Source organism: Salvelinus namaycush, unplaced genomic scaffold (assembly GCF_016432855.1).
Source record: "Salvelinus namaycush isolate Seneca unplaced genomic scaffold, SaNama_1.0 Scaffold726, whole genome shotgun sequence".
In the NCBI taxonomy this organism is placed as follows: domain Eukaryota; kingdom Metazoa; phylum Chordata; class Actinopteri; order Salmoniformes; family Salmonidae; genus Salvelinus; species Salvelinus namaycush.
The window spans coordinates 1-7,500 of NW_024061449.1; positions in this window are offsets into that span (position 1 = coordinate 1).

The window sequence follows — 7,500 nt, forward strand, 5'->3', positions numbered from 1 at the left end:
GGTGCCCCTATTGAATCGAATGAAAATGACTTTTAAGGGCCTGCCCACGCCCATGCCCGATATGGGAGCACCATAGTAGGGGTCCAAGTCAGTAGGCACCGGCCTAAGGGATTTATGGAGCTTTTCAAAAAAAGTCCGAAAATATTCTATGTTGAACTATTCAGGAAAAACGACAGAGTGCCCTCTTTTTGGGTTACCAGGTGCCGCTATTGAAATCGAATGAAAATGACTTTTAAGGGCCTGCCCACGCCCATGCCCGATATGGGAGCACCATAGTAGGGGTCCAAGTCAGTAGGCACCGGCCTAAGGGATTTATGGAGCTTTTCAAAAAAAGTCCGAAAATATTCTATGTTGAACTATTCAGGAAAAACGACAGAGTGCCCTCTTTTTGGGTTACCAGGTGCCGCTATTGAAATCGAATGAAAACGACTTTTAAGGGCCTGCCCACACCCATGCCCGATATGGGAGCACCATAGTAGGGGTCCAAGTCAGTAGGCACCGGCCTAAGGGATTTATGGAGCTTTTCAAAAATAGTCCGAAAATATTCTATGTTGAACTATTCAGGAAAAACGACAGAGTGCCCTCTTTTTGGGTTACCAGGTGCCGCTATTGAAATCGAATGAAAATGACTTTTAAGGGCCTGCCCACACCCATGCCCGATATGGGAGCACCATAGTAGGGGTCCAAGTCAGTAGGCACCGGCCTAAGGGATTTATGGAGCTTTTCAAAAAAAGTCCGAAAATATTCTATGTTGAACTATTCAGGAAAAACGACAGAGTGCCCTCTTTTTGGGTTACCAGGTGCCGCTATTGAAATCGAATGAAAACGACTTTTAAGGGCCTGCCCACGCCCATGCCCGATATGGGAGCACCATAGTAGGGGTCCAAGTCAGTAGGCACCGGCCTAAGGGATTTATGGAGCTTTTCAAAAAAGTCCGAAAATATTCTATGTTGAACTATTCAGGAAAAACGGCTATGTGCCCTCTTTTTGGGTTACCAGGTGCTGCTATTGAAATCGATCCTCACTACTGACACCACCTTATGTTAGTTTGGGTTACCAGGTGCTGCTATTGAAATCGAATGAAAATGATTTTAAATGGCCTGCAGACACCCATGCCCGCTATGGGAGCACCATACTATGGGCACAAGTCAGTGGGGGCCGGCCTGAGGGATTTATGGAGCTTTTCAAAAAAGGTCCGAAAATATTCTATGTTGAACTACTCAGGAAAAACGGCTAAGTGCCCTCTTTTGGGTTACCAGGTGCTCCTATTCTAATCGAATGAAAATGAATTTAAATGACCTGCAGACACCCATGCCCGCTATGGGAGCACCATACTATGGGCACAAGTCAGTGGGCACCGGCCTAAGGGATTTATGGAGCTTTTATATAAAATGTCTGTACTCATCCTCCCCTCCGTGCACCTGGTATTATTTTTGGGTTACCAGGTGCTCCTATTCTAATCGAATGAAAATGAATTTAAATGACCTGCAGACACCCATGCCCGCTATGGGAGCACCATACTATGGGCACAAGTCAGTGGGCACCGGCCTAAGGGATTTATGGAGCTTTTCAAAAATAAGGTCTGAATACTTTCTATGTTGAACTACTCAGGAAAAACGACAGAGTGCCCACTTTTTGGGTTACCAGGTGCCCCTATTTAAATCGAATGAAAACGAATTTAAATGACCTGCAGACACCCATGCCCGCTATGGGAGCACCATACTACGGGCACAAGTCAGTAGGCACCGGCCTAAGGGATTTATGGAGCTTTTATATAAAAGGTCTGTCCGCATCCTCACTACTGACACCACCTTATGTTAGTTTGGGTTACCAGGTGCTGCTACAGAAATCGAATGAAAATGACTTTTAAGGGCCTGCCCACACCCATGCCCGATATGGGAGCACCATACTACGGGCACAAGTCAGTGGCCACCGGCCTAAGGGATTTATGGAGCTTTTATATAAAATGTCTGTACTCATCCTCCCCTCCGTGCACCTGGTATTATTTTTGGGTTACCAGGTGCTCCCATTCTAATCGAATGAGTGCACCTGGTATTATTTTTGGGTTACTAGGTGCTCCTATTGAAATCGAATGAAAATGACACACAAAGACAAGGATTAATTGCAAAAAATATTGTATTTATTTAGAGTTATTCATGGATTGATTTGTCCCTCAATTAGTCTCCGAGCCTGGCTTGCATTATGAGGCAAATTATGGGAACGGTAGTAGCGTGCCTGCGTCTCCAGGGAGTGACACATGTGGTCAGCCACAGTTCCACGGTCTGTAAGCGACCCAAGATTAAAGTTTAATGTGGCAATGCTTCTTCGAATTGTACCAAATGTCACTTTCCTTCCAATGCCAAACTCTGCAAAAATCTTACCCACACAATCACAGAGATTACCGTATGGTTTACCAGAGCATGTGAAAAAGAAGAGTGTTGTGTCTGGGGTCATTCCACTCAGATGAGGCCTGATCCGATGGAATCGTTGAAGCCAAGTGTATTCCTCATCAGATATAACAATTCTGCACTCCCCGAAGCTGTAGTTAGTTTTGTGGCTTGCTACAGTCATTTGATAAACCCCACTTTCATTGGTTATTTCATTGAAATCACTCTCACCGAACATGGTGACTGGGGATCGTCGAGTTCCATTAAAAGTCGCCAACCGGCTGGACATGAGAGCCGCAAACCTGCGTCTGTCAGATGAGGTGGCTCGGACTTCCAGCCTGCTGAGAACAGAAGGAATAGATGCATTGCTTAGCTCCAAAAATCGTTTTAACTCCGCAGCGCTGAGCACCTCGTCCCTGCAGCGTCTGCGAAATTGTGCCATGTGCGTTGCCAGGCTCTGCCTAGAATCCCTGTCTATCTTTGCCAAGCAGAGTAACAATTTGCGAATTACACTGGCTTTAGCTTGCAGACCATTCGGCCGGAACTGAATAAGATATTTCAGGAAACTTCTAACATCTGATCGGTATAGTTTTAATGTGGATGGTGCCAAACTACGGCCTTCACATGTCCGGTACCACTCATACACACGCATGTAGTTGTCCAGAAAACACAGGCCTTCATCGGATTTGTCCTCGGACATAATGCGGAGGAATTCCCGTACTCGTGACAGACTGGTGTGACTATTGTCTATTCTTTTAACTGAAGGGTTAATACCCTTAATATAGGTAGCATATTCATTCAAAATGACATCACTCAAACCTTCAGTTGTGGACGGCACACCACCGCCGCCTCCATCACTTTCGCTATCGGTGGAAGGCGACATGACGCTGCATTGCTCCCCCGGTTCCGAGCATTGTTCACCGGTTGACTGCACCGTCGCCTGACTGGTTGACTGCACCGCTGACTGCTCACTCTCGCCACTCAGCTGCTGTTCTGCGGACAACTCACTTCCAACGCCGTTGTTAGGCTCCATACAATCCCCTGGGTAGGCCTGCTGTGTCTCAGCCGAAATCGGGCTACATTGCACGGCATGATTCCATTCCATAGATGCGTGTGTAAGTCCATGGACAGTCTTAAAATGTTTGTCTATCCGCGAAATATGCGTCTTGGTACAAAGTCCACAGTCATGTCGTTTTTGTTTGCTGTCCATAGCTAGCTTCTCTCTCCTGCCTTCCTGTGTGTATGTTTGTTAGCTTCCAACCGTCGCCTAATCAATGGCCTAATTATCACCAGGTGTGGATACAGGTGCGGCGCGAGCGGGGCACGGGCGGGGCACGGGCGGGGCAAGGGCGGGGCTGTGTCATAGCTATGCCCTGCTTAGGGCTATAGACATGAATTGTTATGCCGGAAAATAGGCACCTTGAATGGGATTCAATTCATAGAGCACTGCCCTTGGAGCCCACAGGCTCAGATGCCACATGCCACAATACCACTTCCACATACCACAATGCCACTTCCACATACCACAATGCCACTTCCACATACCACAATGCCACTTCCACATACCACAATGCCACTTACACAAGTGTCAAACGCCCCTTCACCAAGTGCCAAACGCCCCAACCCTAACCCTAACCCTAACCCTAAGAAGGTCGTAAGTTCCATCAGCAGTGCCACAGGTGCCATAGGTGCCAAACCCCTGCCTGGGTAATTTTTAAAGCTATTTAAAAAAAAAAAAATATGCCGGGCAAGAGGCACTCTGACCGGGGTAACATTAGGTGTGCACTGCCCCCCTGGAGCCCTGTGGCACTTGGCACTTGGCACTTGGCACTTTAAACCTTTCATAAGTGCCATAGGTGCCAGACCCCTGACTGGGTCATTTTTAAAGAATAAAGGGCTACACACATTAAATACTATGCCGGGCAAGAGGCACTCTGACCGGGGTAACATTAGGTGTGCACTGCCCCCCTGGAGCCCTGTGGCACTTGGCACTTGGCACTTGGCACTTTAAACCTTTCATAAGTGCCATAGGTGCCAGACCCCTGACTGGGTCATTTTAATACAGGATAATAGGGCTACACACATTAAATACTATGCCGGGCAAGAGGCACTCTGACCGGGGTAACATTATGTGTGCACTGCCCCCCTGGAGCCCTGTGGCACTTGGCACTTGGCACTTGGCACTTTAAACCTTTCATAAGTGCCATAGGTGCCAGACCCCTGACTGGGTCATTTTAAATACAGGATAATAGGCTACACACATTAAATACTATGCCGGGCAAGAGGCACTCTGACCGGGGTAACATTATGTGTGCACTGCCCCCCTGGAGCCCTGTGGCACTTGGCACTTGGCACTTGGCACTTTAAACCTTTCATAAGTGCCATAGGTGCCAGACCCCTGACTGGGTCATTTTTAAAGAATAAAGGGCTACACACATTAAATACTATGCCGGGCAAGAGGCACTCTGACCGGGGTAACATTATGTGTGCACTGCCCCCCTGGAGCCCTGTGGCACTTGGCACTTGGCACTTGGCACTTTAAACCTTTCATAAGTGCCATAGGTGCCAGACCCCTGACTGGGTCATTTTTAAAGAATAAAGGGCTACACACATTAAATACTATGCCGGGCAAGAGGCACTCTGACCGGGGTAACATTATGTGTGCACTGCCCCCCTGGAGCCCTGTGGCACTTGGCACTTGGCACTTGGCACTTTAAACCTTTCATAAGTGCCATAGGTGCCAGACCCCTGACTGGGTCATTTTAAATACAGGATAATAGGCTACACACATTAAATACTATGCCGGGCAAGAGGCACTCTGACCGGGGTAACATTATGTGTGCACTGCCCCCCTGGAGCCCTGTGGCACTTGGCACTTGGCACTTGGCACTTTAAACCTTTCATAAGTGCCATAGGTGCCAGACCCCTGACTGGGTCATTTTTAAAGGATAAAGGGCTACACACATTAAATACTATGCCGGGCAAGAGGCACTCTGACCGGGGTAACATTATGTGTGCACTGCCCCCCTGGAGCCCTGTGGCACTTGGCACTTGGCACTTGGCACTTTAAACCTTTCATAAGTGCCATAGGTGCCAGACCCCTGACTGGGTCATTTTAAATACAGGATAATAGGCTACACACATTAAATACTATGCCGGGCAAGAGGCACTCTGACCGGGGTAACATTATGTGTGCACTGCCCCCCTGGAGCCCTGTGGCACTTGGCACTTGGCACTTGGCACTTTAAACCTTTCATAAGTGCCATAGGTGCCAGACCCCTGACTGGGTCATTTTAAATACAGGATAATAGGCTACACACATTAAATACTATGCCGGGCAAGAGGCACTCTGACCGGGGTAACATTATGTGTGCACTGCCCCCCTGGAGCCCTGTGGCACTTGGCACTTGGCACTTGGCACTTTAAACCTTTCATAAGTGCCATAGGTGCCAGACCCCTGACTGGGTCATTTTTAAAGGATAAAGGGCTACACACATTAAATACTATGCCGGGCAAGAGGCACTCTGACCGGGGTAACATTATGTGTGCACTGCCCCCCTGGAGCCCTGTGGCACTTGGCACTTGGCATTTGGCACTTGGCATTTGGCACTTTAAACCTTTCATAAGTGCCATAGAGTGGTAATTGCATAGGATTTCAGGGGTATACACATTAAATACTATGCCGGGCAAGAGGCACTCTGACTGGGGTAACATTAGGTGTGCACTGCCCTGTGGCACTTGGCACTTGGCACTTGGCATTTGGCACTTGGCATTTGGCACTTGGCACTTCCATAAGTGCCATAGAGTGGTAATTGCATAGGATTTCAGGGCTATACACATTAAATACTATGCCGGGCAAGAGGCACTTTGACTGGGATACAATTTTAAAAATTCCCGCACCATCTGGATTTGTCCACATGATGGCGACATTGGATAGGGTAAGCTGGGATAAAATTATGATGGTAATTGCATAGGATTTCAGGGGTATACACATTAAATACTATGCCGGGCAAGAGGCACTTTGACTGGGATAAAATTATTATGGTAATTGCATAGGATTTCAGGGGTATACACATTAAATACTATGCCGGGCTAGAGGCACTTTGACTGGGATAAAATTATTATGGTAATTGCATAGGATTTCAGGGGTATACACATTAAATACTATGCCGGGCAAGAGGCACTTTGACTGGGATAAAATTATTATGGTAATTGCATAGGATTTCAGGGGTATACACATTAAATACTATGCCGGGCTAGAGGCACTTTGACTGGGATACAATTATTATGGTAATTGCATAGGATTTCAGGGCTACACACATTAAATACTATGCCGGGCAAGAGGCACTTTGACTGGGATAAAATTATTATGGTAATTGCATAGGATTTCAGGGGTATACACATTAAATACTATGCCGGGCTAGAGGCACTTTGACTGGGATACAATTTTGTGGGTAATTGCATAGGATTTCAGGGCTACACACATTAAATACTATGCCGGGCAAGAGGCACTCTGACCGGGGTAACATTAGGTGTGCACTGCCCCCCTGGAGCCCTGTGGCACTTGGCACTTGGCACTTGGCATTTGGCACTTGGCACTTCCATAAGTGCCATAGAATGGTAATTGCATAGGATTTCAGGGGTATACACATTAAATACTATGCCGGGCTAGAGGCACTTTAACTGGGATACAATTTTTAAAATTCCCGCACCATCTGGATTTGTCCACAAGATGGCATCATTGGATAGGGTAAGCTGATTTTAGGCATTGGGGCCTGGGAACACAATGTACATCAATGGCAGGGCTTTGCTGAAGATTGATGGGGAAATGGTGATGGGAAAATGGGCCAAAAAAAAGGGGGACAGAGCAGCCAACCTCCAAAGAGGCTGACTGCTCTGCCCCCCTTAAGGACAGTGGAACTACGGACCTCCAGGGCTATAGGCCTTCACTCACTATCCCGGGTCAACATGCATGTCTCCGGACGTGAGAGTACAGCTTACCCCCTGGAGATACGGACCTCCAGGGCTATAGGCCTTCACTCACTATCCGGGGAACATGCATGTCTACGGACGTGAGAGTACAGCTTACCCCCTGGAGATACGGACCTCCAGG